The following is a 17,029-nucleotide window of genomic DNA, read 5'->3' as shown; positions in this document are numbered from 1 at the left end:
AGTATAATAGTAATAGTTGTCTGGTATTTCAGACAGACAGATATTGACATCCCTAGAGCCAGGCAGCTAGAAGAGTACAAACATGAACAGACCAGAATATGTAAAGTTATGAGAAGTCAACAGCATGTTACACATTCCCACCAGATGAACACAAAACAATCATTGTCTGATAAAGACGGGGTTCATTATAATCCTTTTTATCGTCTACTACAGCAGGATGATATCAAAGCCTGCGTTACATTTCTGCACATGTTGTTCTTTCATGTCTTCCTTTCTTTGTTTTTTTCCCTCCTTTCCTCTCGCTGCATGGCCCTATCAAAGAAAAATCTACAGCGTGATGAACCTCATTTCAAACATAAGTTGGTTACATTTGCTTGTTTGTTCTTAGTTCTTGTCTATTTCTCCAGCATAGCAGCCGATCTCACCCTGACTCTTCATGCTGTCTATCTCTCTCTCTCTCAGCCTCTTCTGTCACACACACACACCTCTTCTCTCCCACGCAGCTATTTTACATAATTCAAATAGTGCATTTATCCCTCTACCTCTCTTCAGCCCCTGATCTCTCTCCTCTCTCTCTCTCTCTCTCATTTTCATCCTCCTCCTTGCACCCTCTCCTTTTTTCATACCATCCTCTCGTTCCCTCCCCCTTCAGACATGTGTGGCATCTACAACCCTCCATTTTCTCCACATTACCTTCATCTGTATTTCTCTTTTATCCTCGTCGCCCCTCTCCTTTCACTCTCTTTCATTTACCTGTCCAAATGGCAATCTTTTTCACCGCGAGCCTGCCCATCTTTCTGTCTGCAATCCTAACATTTTCTCCAACCCACGCAGGGAGGGAAAAAAGATGACCACGAAAGGTGTTTGTCACCCAGCCGAGACATCAAACTACGCCAGCGTGTGTGTTTGCCCAAATCCACAGCTTCAAATCAAAATCTGTAGGCTGCATGACTGACTGGTGGAGGAGTCTTCTAAATGAAATCTGAGAGAGCGGAGATCGTTCGTGAAAAGGTTACTGACAAATCACGGGAGAAAGTCGACATCTAGCTCCATTAAGAGGTGTCAAGAGCGCTTTTGACAGTTGATCGTAATTGTATAAAATAAAATAAGTTAAATTTAATTTCCTCAAAATTGCGTTTTGTAATAGTGTTACATAAAAGGCAAACTTTTTCATTTGAAAAACTTAAACCTACGCTTACAGGAAGATTGACACAAAATGAAAGAAGCTGTTAAGTACCTGGTACATTTTCAAGAAGTTACTGATTGGCTAAATTGTTCCAGGAATTGATGTTCTTTCGTTTGGAGATTTCCAGGTCATGAACCTTGGAAGCCATTACTCGCTCACAGTAGCACTCACTGTTTATTAGGTGTTTGTTACGCTGCAAGAACTGTTAATTAACAGCAATTATCATGGGCGCTGCCCTGTACGGCTGGAGGTCATGACATCATTATGTATGCATCATAACTGCAGTCATCTCCATTCAAAGGCCTCGGAACAGAGATATCAAGATCCATTTCAGAATATATTATCGTTTCCCAAACTAATTAGTTTCTCCTGAAGGAGCAGATTGTGCCAAGCAGAGAATGTTGATTCAGGACTGATTCGGTCTTCCGGTAAAAAAACTAAACAAAAGTTTGTGTCGTTTCTGGGGGTTTAGCTATAGACGGTGAGAAGTTGGTGTACTATCCTCACCCGAATATTATAAAAGAAAAACTTGGTGCCAATTTGGAGTCATAAGATTCAGAGAGAACATGTGTTTTATTACATCCTCCAATGGAGGGTTTCATTGGGGTCTGGATTTCTGTTGGAAATCAACCAAGTCTCCGTGTGCTTCAGGTAGTCGCATCTGTTGTTGTTTTCCACTAAAAGTACAGAAAGTCCACTAAGAGTACCTGGAGAATACCTACTTTTCTATGTTTTAAAGGACCCATATTATGCTCATTTTCAGGTTCATACTTGTATTTTGTGTTTATACTAGAACATGTTTACATGCTGCAATGTTCAAAAAACCCTTTATTTTCCTCATACTGTCTGCTTGAATATGCCTGTATTTACCCGTCTGACTGAAACGCTCCGTTTTAGCGCATTTTGACGGAATTGCAACAGAATTGCGTTGCTAGGCAACAGCTTGGGTCCATGTGTACTTCCTGTCAGCTGATGACATCATCACATACACTGCAACAGGAGATAAACTGGGACACATTTAGAATGTTTACGTTTAAAATTGTGTCAAGGGTCTAAATATTGTAGATTTGTGACATCACAAATGGGCAGAAATCCTGACAGCTTGTTTCAAATGCAGAGTTTCTGAATACGGGCTGTGTGTATTTCCCTGTGGACTGAGTGTTTCGATACTTTCACAGTATTTATATAGGACTGAAGCCTGCTTTATAATATAAAAGACATGAAAATCTCACTTTTTTATAATATGGGACCTTTAAAGTTCATGTGTTGTGATATAACTACCCATTTAGTCTGCTCTGTAGGTGTGCTGGACTGCGGCCGTGCGTAGTAGTATTTATAAAAACAAAGAAGCCACAAGCACATGAGAAAATATTCGGCCTAAACTGGCGACTCGGAGTCGACTTTGGAGTGATATGTCATGTTGTGATAAACAGATGGATAAATTAATTTGATGGCTTTATCGGAAAACGTAGTTACAGTACGTGATCCGTAACCAGCAAAACAAAAACTCTGTAATGATTACTATTCACAAATGATAAACTGTCTTACTAAGCATTATGTTCATGAAGAGCCATTCGCAGCAGTTTGTGTTCACATTACAGTATATTTCATTCAGAAATTGCTGAGCAAGAATCCCCAGAGCCATGGAAACATTTACTTTCTTAATCTCCAAAGAGACTCTGAAGCAATGCTGGAATTTAAATGCAGTTTGACCTCCAAAACATGATATTTCTAGACTTTCCCAGTGAGAACAGATTGTCTGCTTTTATTCAGATTCGTCTGTATTTACCCAAACGTGGGGCGGAAATCTGAACGGGGCATACTTATCCCTCCTCTTGCCACCGAGGGCAGATTACTGTTGGTTTTACAGTATGTAAATCAAGAGTATCATTTAAAGACACAGGTTGGCAACACCATGTCTCACCTTGCAGTGGTAGCAGTGTAAAAGGTTAAATGCTCCCTCATGCATTTAACCATCCTGCACCACCGCCGGCAATTATTTGCATGTAGTGCAAACATGCAATAAAAACGTGCACATTTGACTGCAAGTCTGTTCTAGCTGTGCTTGTTATTTATCAATTAACTAACTACAAACTAACCTGTTCAGGTATATTATTCATGTATTTATTGATTGCTTTATTTAATAGGGAAAGTGCACATCATTAAATATTGTTGTAAATGTGCCAGAATAAATTTGTCATATGATGAAGATGTTAAATAGCGGATATGCACCTGCTAATGTTATATGTTGGTCACGGTACGGGACTAGCCACAACAGCTAGCGTTAGCATTACATTTGGGGTCCACTTAGTTAATGTCATCTGTTGTTAACGTTAGCCGCTTAGACATTCTCTGTATGGATCGCTTTATGTCGTGTGGAGTGGACACGGCACTCGTGACGAAAATGGAACACAGCAACGCGGATAATCCGCACCAGACCCAGCGTGCATAGCTGTCCATGTGGAAAATTCAAAATGCTTTTTTCCACATATCCGCACCGCATTTTCACATAACACTGGTAAGAAACGTCTTTAAGCCAAAAGGCCATTTTTCATCTGTAGTCCCTAGACAGATGTTACATACAGAGTATAGAGTAAATTTGTATATAAGATAACAAATTAAAGCAGTTATTTAAATAGTTTGTACGCAGGCTGAGCAATAACAAAAAGATATACACTAATATAATTTAATATGATAGTTTATTCAAGATTGTTTTTAAAACTCTCAAATTATTTATTTATCTGTATATGCAGTGAATGGTAGGGATGTCACGAGTGACGATACTTCACTACCACGTCGATAGCAAAATTCTGAAAACGTGATGGCACTCGTTTTCCTACAATACCGCAGGTACCATCAAGGCTCGAGGCTAACGGCGTCCCGTCGTCCCGGAGACGATAGAAAATGTGATTGGGACGCAATAAGCACACTATCAACACATCCTCTGATAATGCTACTTTGCCAACAACAAATCCGTGTTGAAATCTGCAGGACTAAAGCTAGTTAGCGTTGTGCTGCTTACCGGCTGCTAACAGCTAACGGTAACTAGCTCTCGTCCTGCCCATTTCAACACGGGAGGTGCCGTTGTTTTACATGATGATGCGTATTCAGTAAAAATGAGCATTGGGCTAAAGTTCTAAAGTTATCACGTTGTGTTCAAATGTAATCTCTTAAAATGTAGTTTTTGGCAAAAAACTTGAATAAATCCAGTTGTTTGATGTTTTCACAGCAATATAAAGTAAATAATAGAGATGGAATTATGACCTGATTCACTTCTTAACAAAAACTAGTATGCAAACGCTAATAAAGGAGTGTATGTTGAAGTATATGGGATTTATTGTTTTACCTTTTTGATTTGTAATGTGGCATCGAATTGGGATGGAGAATCGTGGAGTTTCACTGGTCGTGACATCCATAGTATGTGGACCTTTAATTTGGATTGTTTCGTCAAAATAAAGGGTTCAGTTTTAGTTTTTGTCCAGCAACAAGTGAACTGATAAATCACATTTGTGCCTTTAAGAGCGAGTGTAAGCAATGATTGAATCCAAACTATTACAGATCATCCGCCTCTCTCATCCAATAACTTCTGCTCCTTACTAAACTAATATCCTATTGGCTTACATTTGTGATTGTTTTTCCTGCTTCATTTTGTCCCAAATAAACCCTTTTTTTTCGTGTTGAATCTGCTCTGATGGTAACACCTGCTGACATTTTCTCTTCTTCAACTACGAGATACTTCAGAAAGAAAATTGCTTCAATTACGACAACACCGTTAAGGGTTCTGCTGCAGGTTACATCCAACAAAGGCCATTAAGTTCCCTCCTGTTCATTTTAAAGAATATTGCCACTTTTTGCCCTGGTTTGAAATAGACAAGACAGAGACTTGCAAAAAGCCTTTTTAGCACAACATTTGAACCCAGAATAAAACACTTACACGGGTTTGGATTCCTCCTATATTTCTAACATGCACCTGGATTTACTCCACATGCTGCATTATCTATCATTTGTTAAGAGTAGGTGCTGAGAGCAGATTTCTCATTTTGGAAAATGGTATTCTTCAAGTTGAATACAGACCAAAATTCACCTGTCAAACATAATACACCGTACCTGCCCCTTTTTACACTTAACATGCACAGAGTGGAGAAATGTGGGCGGCAGCGCGCGTGCGAAGACTCATTCAGAATGAGTGTATAAATCATCTGATCCAGTCTTTATGGAAATGGGAGGATGTGAGATGGGTGGAGTCAGCGGGGGGTATTGAGCAGTGGTCATTGTCTTTTTTCAACACCTGCGTTCGCACTTTAATGGTTTATTAAAGTGTTAACAAAAGCATCGGCCTGGAACGAAATAAAGTCTGGATGGGTCCATTTAAATCTATTTCTCACTCACTCTTTGTGATCACAACCCAGGCTCTGTGTTTCGTTGCCATGGCAACGCTCTTTCTTTTTTTTTCTCTTCTCCCCGACTGAAGTACCTTACATGTTAGTTTCAAACACGCCATACAACAAAGCTCTGAATAAAGAAGACGCTTGTGAAAAGTGTGGAGACATCTAGAGACCTGGTTTGATTCGCTTGTTGTACCTCTTTTGTTTTAAAATGAAAATTATGAAACTGTTGTTTGGAGATGATGTAAAGACATGAAAATGCAGCCTGGCTGAGGTATCGTCATGTCACGGGAGGTTGTGATTCAGTCCTGCTGGGGTCACGCTTGTCTCTTTAATTTAGCTGCTTAATAAATCAGCCATGTGCTGAAATAACATTGTTCAAGTTGCTTTTTCTTACTATCACTGTGTTGAAATGTTTGGAAAGATGGCCAGGTGCATGGTGGTTAAAAATGGAATACATAATGAAACAGGGAGAAAAAGTGTCTCGCCAAAACTGGTCATCACAAGTGAGACTCAATTTCCACCTGATATTAACACGAGTATCCAGATAATGGCTGTGTCCAAAATAACTCTGTATTACATTTATTGTCCCACATTTCATTAGTGTCCAGAGCGTGAAATTCATCTTCTACATACTGCCTTCAAAATTTCCACAATGAAACAAAAACAAGTAGCATCCATACTGGCATGTTCACCTCTTTGTTATAACAATCCCACAATGCAATGCATCCCATTTTATAGATGTGAAAATTACAGTCGTACGATGCAAGGAATTTCTATTTACTGCTCACTACAGAGTGAACGAGGGAGTGATTTCAGACACAGCTAATCTGATCATGTTCCTTTGCATTTACTCCAGGTAATATCAGGGGTTCTTGTCATATTGATTCTGGATTGGATCTCAATATGCAAATTGGGAAAGTAAGGCTGGCGGTCAACAGACATGGTGCGTCCCAGGTCAAGGGAAGGGGACATTTTGCTGGGCTTGCTTGAGAGGTGTTATTAGGTGACCTTTCAACTTGTTGAATGGATTTTTATATTAAAGAGTAACTTAAAGCTGCAGTAGGCAGTATATATATTTGGCATCATTGAGCAAAAATTCCATAATAACCTTTCAGCATATTGTTACTCAAGTGTTCTGAGAGAAAACTAGACTTCTGCACCTCCTCATGGCTCTGTTTTCAGGCTTTAAAAAATCTACTTTCGCAGGTCATTTCATGGAGAGAGCGTTCCTATTGGCTGTGCTCCGGTCATTTGACCAGAACTTGGCGTTCCTTCACAAGATTTCTCAATGGCGGCGGCGTCACAAACTTTCTCATGTAAAAAAAGTCACTATGTGAAATGGCTACTATCTTCATATCCAATTTATGCAATTCCAAAACTGTTAAGGGACTCCAGTATGCAGAAATATTCACATACACCATTTTAGAATAGGCGGAAATAACACATTTATACTGCCTGAAAAAAAAAGAAACTGCATGTTTTTTGCCTGAAACTGCATGTGATTATCATAAAGTGGGCATGTCTGTAAAGGGGAGACTCGTGGGTACCCATAGAACCTATTTACATTCACATATCTTGAGGTCAGAGGTCAAGGGACCACCAAAACAACAATTGCTTCTTTTGTCCGACCACCTGTCCAAAAACCAAAACTATTCTATTTCCAATCATACAAAACAAAGAAAAGCAGCAAAGGAGCTGTACTCACACAGAAAACAAAACCTTACATAATAATAAATCTCACATATACTGTACTGTGTGTTCATGTGTGCGGACAACCAGTTGGTGTGTTCACATGTTTGTGTGTATAGCCATGTGCTGGGCAACATGTGTAATACTGCGCTTGCTCATTGTGAATGTAAATCTGATGTCAAGCTGAAAGCTGAAGAGGGAATGTGTGGGTGGCAATCGCTTCCAGCTTAGACCCTCTGAGAGAACTGAGAGAGAGAGACAGAGTTAAAAGAGTGGGAGGGAGGGATGTAGACACACATGAGTAAGAGGTTGGTTAAAAAAACAGAAAAAGGAACACTGTGTGTGTGTGTGTATGTGTGTGTTTGTGTGTGTGGGGGGGTAAGTGTTCGTGTAGGAGTAGCAGGGACAGCGCAAGACTGTATGGAGGGAAGACAGGAACAACAGAAAGAGAAAGCTGGAGAGAGAAAAATGGAAAAAAGGAAGAGAGTGAAATGGAGGAAATGCATCTGGGGGAGGCGGTAACAAGAGAGGGAGGGTGAGTGGGTGTTGCACTGAGGAAGGGGGAGTTGGATGGAGAGAGAGAGAGGGAGCACAAGAGCCAGAGATGGAAGCTGGAGTGGGAGTGGGTGTCTTAATAGCGCTGAAATGCTCAGGGCTTTTTGTATGTTTGCCTTTGTTATGATAGAACGCTGGTTGGCTCCCTGTTTGCTTTTGATCCATGAACTGTGACTACGAATGCAAGGCCGTCTCTCCTGTGTTCATCTCATTACATCATTTAATGTATTACTGCTGTCATCAAGAAACCAGCTGCTAAAGCAAGGCAATATAGCGCTGCGGTTTCATTCCCTACATGTGCAGAACATTATGCGGTGATAAAATGTTTTGGACGCATTTATTATCTGGACGAGTCGTGGTCACTCGCTGAGGTGGGTGAAGCTCTGCAGTGGCTGTTCAAATCGATCTAAAAGAGGAAAATGTGTGCGGATGCTGAGAAACACTGGCACTGAGCTGATTTTAAACACAGATGACGTGCGAGGATTCAATCCTTCATACAGTAGCAGCAGCAGCATCTCTCTGCAAGTCTTGACCTCTCTATCAAAGTCCTTTCTGCTTTGTGAGCAAAGTGCTAATGGACAACGTGTACAGCTACAGTAAAGTATGTTTCCATGAATTATGTACGTGATTTATAGAGTCTACAAGTAAACTGTGGGCGGATCGATTGGCTCGGCGGCAATATTAAAGACAGGCTTTTGATGGTGATGGTGATGCATATAAATACAGCTGCAAATATTTACATTCGACACATACGATTCATCTACTACATCGATGTATCGATTTGTATTCCTACAATCCAACTACATCGATAGGTAATCGGCAAGTTGTCCTTCACGGGAGATGTATATCGATCTAAAAAACGTATAATTACACCCCTAGTCAATTATTCTTATGATTAATTGAATCATCAACAATACAATCATATAAAACCGCAAATCCTCACATTTGAGGAGCTGGAAACAGCAAATATTTTGCATTTTTGGTTAACAAATGACGCTGATGCGCACTCCATGGAAGTTCAGTTTACGTAACGTCTTCTGTGACTCCGGGGGATCTTTTAAAGTTTGAAAAAATAATCTCAGTTTCAGCTTGAGACTTTGAGAGCCTGTGTTAACAAACTGGAGGCGTGGAGTTTGAAAGATGTGGGTGTTCAGCAGGCAGGGAGGGTCTAACGAAAGACGCTATCGAGTCATATGGGAAATGTAGGATCCAGGAGTTTTGGGCATGACTAACAGAGCCAGAGTGAAACCAGAACCAGGTTCTCTTCCACAAGTAAGAAAACCTCATTCAAAATCACACGCTAATAACTAAAACAAAGCCTTTCTCAACAGTATGTTGTGTACTGTGCATATCTGGTTAAGGACTATAACTCTTTAAAAACGAACTAACAGTGTTATAGTTTATTCAACATTTCTATCTTTAGCAGCATTTAACAGACATCATATCCTATAAGCTCTACACCATCAGCCGTTTGGCAGGACTGTTTTCAACGTGGCGGCCGGGTCACTAACTTTCTCATTTTACAGCTAAACAGTACATTAAAATATGTTTCTGAAAACATTTAAGTTATTTTTGCGTTAGACATTCCTCAGCTCTGATTGGTTGTTTTCCTTCGGGTGCGGTGGAATCTTACAAATGCCATTAGGAGCACTAAAAGGAGGCAGAGGAACCTGATTTTTTCACAGATTACCTGTCTCATGTATTACTGTTAGGATATAGTTATTTTTTATGAAAGTTACCAACTGCAGCTTTAAGACGATGAAAGTACCCGTGCTGCTGCGCTTGTACATTTTCATGGAGCTGTAGTTTTTTTTGGTGTGCTCACAAAGTAATTGTTAAATCATGAAGATTTCAACTTCTAAAAGCAAGTGCTGCATTGGATGTCAATTTGTCTTACAATATGGTAAGCATACCTCCAGAACATACATCTTCTTTTCTAAAAGGCCGATAGAAGAAACCCTAAATGAGAGATTGCATTGAGTAACCAGAGCTAATGGAACAGAGGCTAGCTCGAATGTGAAGTCATCGCTTTAGCTCTCTATACTAGTGGAACCCCTTCTCATTCCCAACTTGTCAAATACCACCACTTGGTCAGCGCTCCTCGGCGTCTGACACCGACGCACTGAGGCATCTTTTAGAGTCTGTATGAGACGCACCGGGCTTTCAACTCACGTCATTATTAGACGGTCAGAGCAACTGACGTAGTATAAAGAGCGAAAAGTCAATGTAGGACGGGTGGGAGTGGAGGTTGGACTTTCACCCAGGAGAGCGCTGTTTGTGTCCGTTGTGAAACCAAGTCAGCTTTGACTTATTTTACTCTAGTTTTGTTACGTAACTTCTGTACTCTACTAACCGCAGTTACGTAACAAACGTAGTTATTTTATGTAAGAAACATGCTTGTTACAACCTAAACCACAATCTTTTCCTAAACCTAACCGAGTCCTTTTTTTGCGTAAGTAAACCTAAAAAAAAGGGAGGTCATCCTCCCTAGGAGCATAATTTCGAGGCTCGAGGGTCGAGTCTGCCTGGGGCGCGGGCCAGGAGTCGGACCCCACCGGGGAGTGGATGGAGAGAGCTCCGCTCGGGCCTCGCTGCTCGGGCCTCGCTGCTCGGGCCTCACCGTCAGCTGTCTGGGATGGACCCACAGCAGAGCTACGGTGACGTGACACTTGTCAAACACAAGTTCTTTCCAGATTTGACGAGTTTGGAGTGAGAATGTGCTGACTACTAAAGATCAGGATATCTCTGCCTCTGCTGAATCTTATTTTAAAATCTGTCTCTCACAAGCCCCGCCCCATCTTCATGGAAGTGCAACACTAAATAACGGGAGTACCCCTTTAAATGATTAATCAAGTGTTGTTGATGATTAACTTCCTGTTGATCAACTACTGCGATCATTTCAGCGCTACATATAAATAAAGAAAATACCATGCAAACCCTGACTGGGAGAACCATATAAGACTGTGCATTGTTACATAAATAATCAGCTCCAGTGTGTGAACGTTACACAACAGCTGAAAGCACAAAACATACTGAAATGTACAGTTAAATGAGGGGGCTTTCAAATAGCAGTTGACTGCTAACTCAAAAAATGACACAGTGTGAGAAAGAAGCAGCCAGCCGACTGCTGATCACAAGTTTCTCTACTCTACATGAGCAGTAGGAGCCAAGTTGGCAGACAACCAAAATTCTGGTCAATCCTTTGTATTCTCAAAGCCGATTTGCCAGGCAAAATGGTTTTTGGATTTCACAATCCACACTAGTGGAAGACGAGTTATTTTTTGTTCTGGCTTTGCTGAGTATTGTTATGAAGCTAAAGCTGTCATGGGTCGATTTTTAGAAGTTGACATTTTGTTTTGAATCAGGCAAAAATAATTCTCATGCTGGGTTTAGAGAAATGAGTAATATAATGTCAGATTGTTGGTAATATTGATAGTGCCGTTCCTCTGCTATTTGCCGTCAACGTTATGTCTGAGGCATCTGAAGTAAACTTTTGTGCAGCAGAGCTTCATTCTGAGCTGTCAATCAACTGCCTGCTGATTGCTCTTGCTTTTTTTTCTGGTGGGAAGTGATGGGAGGGGAGAGTGAGCGAGCGAGTGCCTCTCTTCTGCTTCTCTGTAAAATGCACCTACTGCAGCTTTAACGCAAACAAATGAAAGGTCTAATTTTGGATCAAGCTTGTGCTTCACGTTGGGAACTATTTGATTTTCAGAGCAAAGAGAGTAGAGTCTGATCTGATTTACCGGGCTAATGCTTGTCATAGTACATTATTTACCGTGCATGTGCTTTTCCCCCACAGTGCAACACAAAGACATCAGGAGCCACCAGACACTTAAACCCTGAAAACCAAACAGTACTCTTGCACCTCGGCGATGCTCAAAGTGGCACATAACAGGTGTTGGATTTATGAAGTCTTTTATTGAGCTTTTAGCTTTGGGAAGGAGCTGTTTTAACGCTCACAAAAAATCGACAGAGCTGTCCAGCATTGAAGGAGCAACATGAATACTGTGAGTTCTTTTTTTTTTTGCTTGATTGCATGTGAGGAAACAGCAGATGGTACGCGGTGGACTATTTGTGCTGTTGAGCTTGACGACAAACCCACAGAAACACACAGAGAGAAGTGATGTCATCTTTCAAGCGATGGGTGCAAATGAGGTAAAGATTAGTAGTATATTTACAGCTATACCTGTACTTACTACACAATACAATGATGTGTATTTCTGTAATGAGAGACAACATCAACTTAGAATCAAACGTATGCCTGCATCAGATGATATAATGAGTTGGATTCACATATATATGGATTTTAGGGTAGCAAAGGTCACACAAGAAGACAAACATGTCCTACCTAGATCAGGTGGGGCTTGTTGTGCTTTGTGTCCAGACTTCTAGAGACCAAGTCTCTGTGTTTCCAGTCTCTTTGACCCCACAGTAAGCTGATGCACAGCTAAAACCGGAGATGCATTCACTGACTTCAGCCTGTATTCCACTGAGCGTCGGTGTCCGTTTGAAACTGCAGCTTCTCCGTAGTTTGTGTTACATTCCACCGAGCATCGACACTTTGTTCCGAATCGATACTCCAAAAGCACACAGTGATATTAACGTCTATAAATAACTGAGCTGTGTTGGTGTATCTGCAAACGGCACCTGCCAACAAGTGTCATGACACACATGCGTTTGTCTGACTGTCTGATAAGCAGGTGACCATCCTCTGGAGGGTTTATAAGGCTGTGTTCAAGTTCCACACAGAGAAGTATTGCTCAAATAGCCAGCGGTCAAATAAGCCGAGGAAAAAAACCCAAAAGGAAACAAGAGGACTCTAACTAAAACATTGAGAAATCGACTCCACTACAAAAGCCCAATACAGCAGAACACTTCCTTGGATGAATGTTGGCCTTAAATCAATCCATGACCTTTAAATATTTCATAGACAAATAGGTATATGAATAAATGATAAACCGCTAGCCTCCACTACCAAGGCATCCTTCAATATATCTTTAGAGTAAGTGAATTCTTAAGGTATAATAGAAAAAGAACTATAGTGGTCGTATAATAAATTACAATACTATACAAATATCACAGAAAACTATAAACTATATATTTATATATATATTATCCTAAATAAATATCATAGCCTAGTAATATTTAAGAGATAAAAAATACCATCAAGTGCAATATGGTGACCATAAACTCACTACCGAGCACCACAGACACACTAGAAGTCCCTATATAAGGATTATAGGAATAGGATTTCTCATCAAACACTATAAAGAGAAGGTAATCATTGCACAGAGTTAAACTGGTGTAAGTGGCCTGTAGGTGGGAGGATGTCCTTCTGCACAGGTAAATTCGCAAACTGCAGGCCTTTTACTTCTCCAAAGTGCTGATTTTTTACCTTTGAGGTGACCCAAAAGTGCCACGTTGATAAGAGTACAGGATGACAGTTATTAAGTAGGCCACTGTTCGTTATGTCGCATCTTCAGACTAATTAGAGAGAGAGAAAAGCAAACACTCCCAAAGCCAGCTGAGTGTTATAACTTCACAGTGAGGCAGTGTTCATCCTCCCCCCTCCTCCACCCAGCAGCAGCAGCCTGCTTCTTCTTGAGCTCCAGCAGCAGCAGCGGCTGTTCCTCGTTGGGCAGTCCGGCTGAGAGCTCCTCCTCTCCGGCCTCGCCCTGTCCTCTCTCCTCCTCTCCGGTGCCCTCCTCCACGACCCTGCACTCGCAATTCCGGTGACCGACGGAAGATCCGCTGAGGCCAATTTCTCTCATCTTTTAGATGGGAATGTGTTTTCTGCGATGGTCTCCTTAGTGGGTGTCCGTTTTTGTGAATGTCGAAAATGCCAACTTGAGCCAAAAGGATGGAGATGGATGAGGTCTGGAAGGTAAACGCTGCTAAATGCTTTTTGGACTCTGGAGGTAAAACTCTAAATGCAATCAAAAGCTATCTATGTGGGCACGCAGAAAAGAGCTGCGTGTCTGGATGTGCGTGCATGCCCATGTGTGCGTGAAGGAGCGGTGCGGTGCGCAGTAGGTGCGCCTCTCCTTGATGATGTGCGCAAAGACGCGCTCCACTCTGCGCAAAGACGCGCTCCGCTCTGCGCTGTGATCTGCTGCTGCGCCTTTTTCTGTTGTCCTGATCGGACCTCTCCACTAACCCTGCAGCCAGCGAGCCAGCAGGACGACAGCTACAAACGGAAGCTTTTATTTCCAATGCAGGCGGAAATGTGTTTGCACAAGCACCCAAAAAAAAAAAACACCACAGAGAAGAAGTGAGTGGCCAAGAAACAAGCACCAGCAGAGAATAAAGTAGTCTAAAAACTGCAATGGCTAAAAGAATCTGTGCCAGTATAGCTGACAGAAAAACGAAGCGGTAATGGCAACTTAGTCCTTCTTCTTCCTTCCCACCAAACGGCGGTTCATCCTCAAGTAATCCGCCCGGCAAGAGATGGATGTAGTGAGCCCTGTCTGCTGATCTGGACCGAGAGAATCCTGCTCAGGTGGACCAGCAGCTCAGTTTAGAGAGGAAGCAGCAGCAGCAGCAGCAGCACACTGATGAACTGAGCTTCAATCTGACTCTACCTCTCTCTAGCTCCAGTAGGGAGGGAGAGTGAGATAGAGAGAGAGAGAGAAAGAGAGGGAGAGAGAGAGAGAGAGGGAGATAGAGGGAGAGAGGGAGAGAGAGAGAGAGAGGGAGAGAGAGGGAGAGAGGTAGGGAGAGAGGGAGAGAGAGAGAGAGGAAGAGGGAGGGAGAGAGAGGGAGAGGGAGGGAGAGAGAGAGAGAGAGAGAGAGGGAGAGAGAGAGGGAGGGAGAGAAAGAGAGGGAGAGAGTGAGAGGGAGAGAGAGAGAAGCAGAGAGAGAGAGAGACAGAGAGAGAGAGAGAGAAAGAGAGGGAAAGAGAGAGAGAGGGAGAGAGAGAGAGAAAGAGAGGGAAAGAGAGAGAGAGGGAGAGAGAGAGAGAGAGAGAGATGTTTAGAAGAGGTGGGTCTGTCTGGATCCCTGCTGGGACCTGGAGTGATTTTAAGAAGCCCTCATCTCTCTCCCTCTTCTTCTTCCACTCTCCCTTTCCCTTTGCCTCTCTCTCGCCCCCTTTTCTGTTTCCCTTTCACCTTCTACTGATACGCACGCACGCACACACGCACACACACACACACACACACACACACACACACACGCATGCACGCACACACACACACAGCACAGTGTGAAGTTCAGTGCTAGGGGACAAATGTGTGGGAAGCATGTATGCATGTCATTACCCATCACACACAATATGTACATCCACAAAGCCCCAGAGTGGAGGCTACCACATGCCCAAGACACACACACACACACACACACGCAAATCATGACCAATCAAATATTAAAAAATTTGAATTTCTACACCCTTGTATGATTCCTGCTAATTTCCCACGAGCTCTCACATGCTGCTCCATATATATATAGGAATATATAAATACTGCTCAGAAATCCATACAATAACCAGCCAGCCAAAAATACATCCCATTATGTAAATGAACCAAACGCTCTCAGAGTCGGCCGGATCCGACTTTGTATAAATGATGCAAGCGACATCAAGTACAAGTAAGACATCACCATTGATTGGGCTTTCTGCAATGATAAGCAATCAGCACTTCCAGAGGGGTAAAGGGTATCTTAGATCTGTTTCCATGACAACTGTGGGTTTGAAGCAACTTTTTTTTTAAACCATATCGTTGTATGTCACTGTACTGTTGCTGTACTCGCCGCACCAGAGTCCCTTATCGCTGCATATGAATATGGATGAAAATGACATCCTGGAAAGTGGTGGGATATCTTCATTCATGCTTTTTTTTTCTCTCCACCTTAATATTTATATATCTATCATTGTGTAGTCTCATATCAAAGAAAATATTATTATATCACACTGAAAAGACTGCAGCTACTGTAAGACGGTGGTCAAACTGACTTTACAGCACATCCCTGCTCACGCCATCTTCAAATAGTTCCCGATCACCAGAGACCGCAGAGACGGCGTTTAGGAATTCCAACAAACATTTCAGCTACTTTACCCCCCACGGTTTTCTTTCTCTCCTCCTCTCCCGTTGTCTTTTCCTCTACCTCCCTCTCTCTGAAGCTCTCGCTCCCTCTCTCTCTAACACAGTCTGTCTGTCTGCTCTATAATTATTTCCATGGTTACCATTAAGGATGTGAAGCTAAGCCTGATGTACTATGGTAGTAATCTTTTCCTCTCCTCCGCCTGTTCCCTCTGTCCTCTCCTCTCATCTGTCGCTTCCTCCTCTTCTTCTTCTTATGCTGCGTTGCTACAGTACAGAATGTGAGCCTTCTCTCACGTTCTCCTTTCCAACACTTTTCAGTTGCAACATGTGCAATCTGCTTAAAACCAACATTTCATTTGGGAGCTTATGCAGCTCCAGTACATGCACAAATTCAGAGCCATGTAATCCATATGTAAGCAAGTCAACCTGTCCCATAGGCATTAATCATATCGTGTTATACTGCTAGTAGCGGTTCTCAGTGTGCACGGTAAGACAGTGCTTGTAGATCGGCAGCGAAAGGTGTATGACAAACACCCACCCTGCCGAAGTGTCTTTGAGCAAGATGCAGGGTGGCGAAGTGGAAGGATTTATTATAAGTATCTAGGATTCTGGATATAAAAGTCCCTTCATATTTTGCATGAACACAATGTGAGGTGACTGGCAGTTGGAGCGCTTCCAAGGCTTAGATGGGCATGAATCATCAGTATAAATGTTGAGCAACTATGCTAGAAAATAGCTGGTTCTTTGATCAAAAGTAAAAGGCACAAAACTGTATACATAAAAAAACTTTCGGGGAAATATGCTCATTTGCTTTCTTGCCGGGAGTTAGATAAGAAACCTCTAAAGTCACTCTAATATCTATATGGTAAATATGAAGCTGCATCCAGCAGCCGGTTATCTTAGCTTCACATAAAGACAGGAAACGGCTCGCTGCACCAGGCTCTGTCCAAAGGTAACAGAACCCACCTACCAGCACCTCTAAAGCTCACTAATTAACACGCTATATCTTGTTTGTTGAATCCAAACAAAAAGCGTAAAAATGTCTTGTCGGAAGCAGAGGCATCCTCGGGTCTCTGCTGGTTGCCTGGCAACCTCACGGTGTCGACAAGACTCCAGGAATTCACTGCCGCCAAAGAGAAAGAGGTTGCGTCCGATTCCCATACTGACATGTT

General features: G+C 42.1%; 1 protein-coding gene across 9 annotated transcripts in view; it reads right to left on the bottom strand.

The window, feature by feature from the left end:
• The window catches only part of syngap1b (synaptic Ras GTPase activating protein 1b), a 175,629-nt gene that overhangs the window by 58,508 nt on the left and 100,092 nt on the right, over window positions 1–17,029 (bottom strand). Inside the window, exon 1 of one of the 9 annotated variants that reach the window (XM_074652676.1) lies at window positions 12,167–14,386. The exons of the other annotated variants lie outside the window; for them this stretch is intronic. The gene's annotated coding sequence lies outside the window, so the exon portion shown is untranslated. Of the gene's footprint in view, window positions 1–12,166; window positions 14,387–17,029 lie in introns of those variants that run through there. 9 annotated transcript variants of the gene reach the window in all.

The sequence above is a fragment of the Sebastes fasciatus genome, chromosome 12 (assembly GCF_043250625.1).
Source record: "Sebastes fasciatus isolate fSebFas1 chromosome 12, fSebFas1.pri, whole genome shotgun sequence".
In the NCBI taxonomy this organism is placed as follows: Eukaryota; Metazoa; Chordata; class Actinopteri; order Perciformes; family Sebastidae; genus Sebastes; species Sebastes fasciatus.
Note: the sequence above shows the minus strand (reverse complement) of the source record. Positions and strands in the feature narration are given on the sequence as shown.